This window comes from Cyprinus carpio, chromosome B10, assembly GCF_018340385.1.
Source record: "Cyprinus carpio isolate SPL01 chromosome B10, ASM1834038v1, whole genome shotgun sequence".
Lineage (NCBI taxonomy): Eukaryota > Metazoa > Chordata > Actinopteri > Cypriniformes > Cyprinidae > Cyprinus > Cyprinus carpio.
The window spans coordinates 1,478,162-1,478,375 of record NC_056606.1 but is presented as its reverse complement, the minus strand read 5'-3'; positions in this window follow the sequence as shown (position 1 = coordinate 1,478,375).

The following is a 214-nucleotide window of genomic DNA, read 5'->3' as shown; positions in this document are numbered from 1 at the left end:
ATGCACTGCAAAGGGAGTACGTGTGAACCTGTATAATGTATAACAAATCTATTTCAACACCTGAGGTACCGCTACAATTAATGAGCTCTATGAACAATGTATGGCAAAAAAAAGAAAAAAAGTCCCTGGACACAGGATTTATTTATTTATATATTTTTTTGCCATAAGTCTAGAAATTTTGTTACACGTTTACTATAGTGATTATTTTGACTTT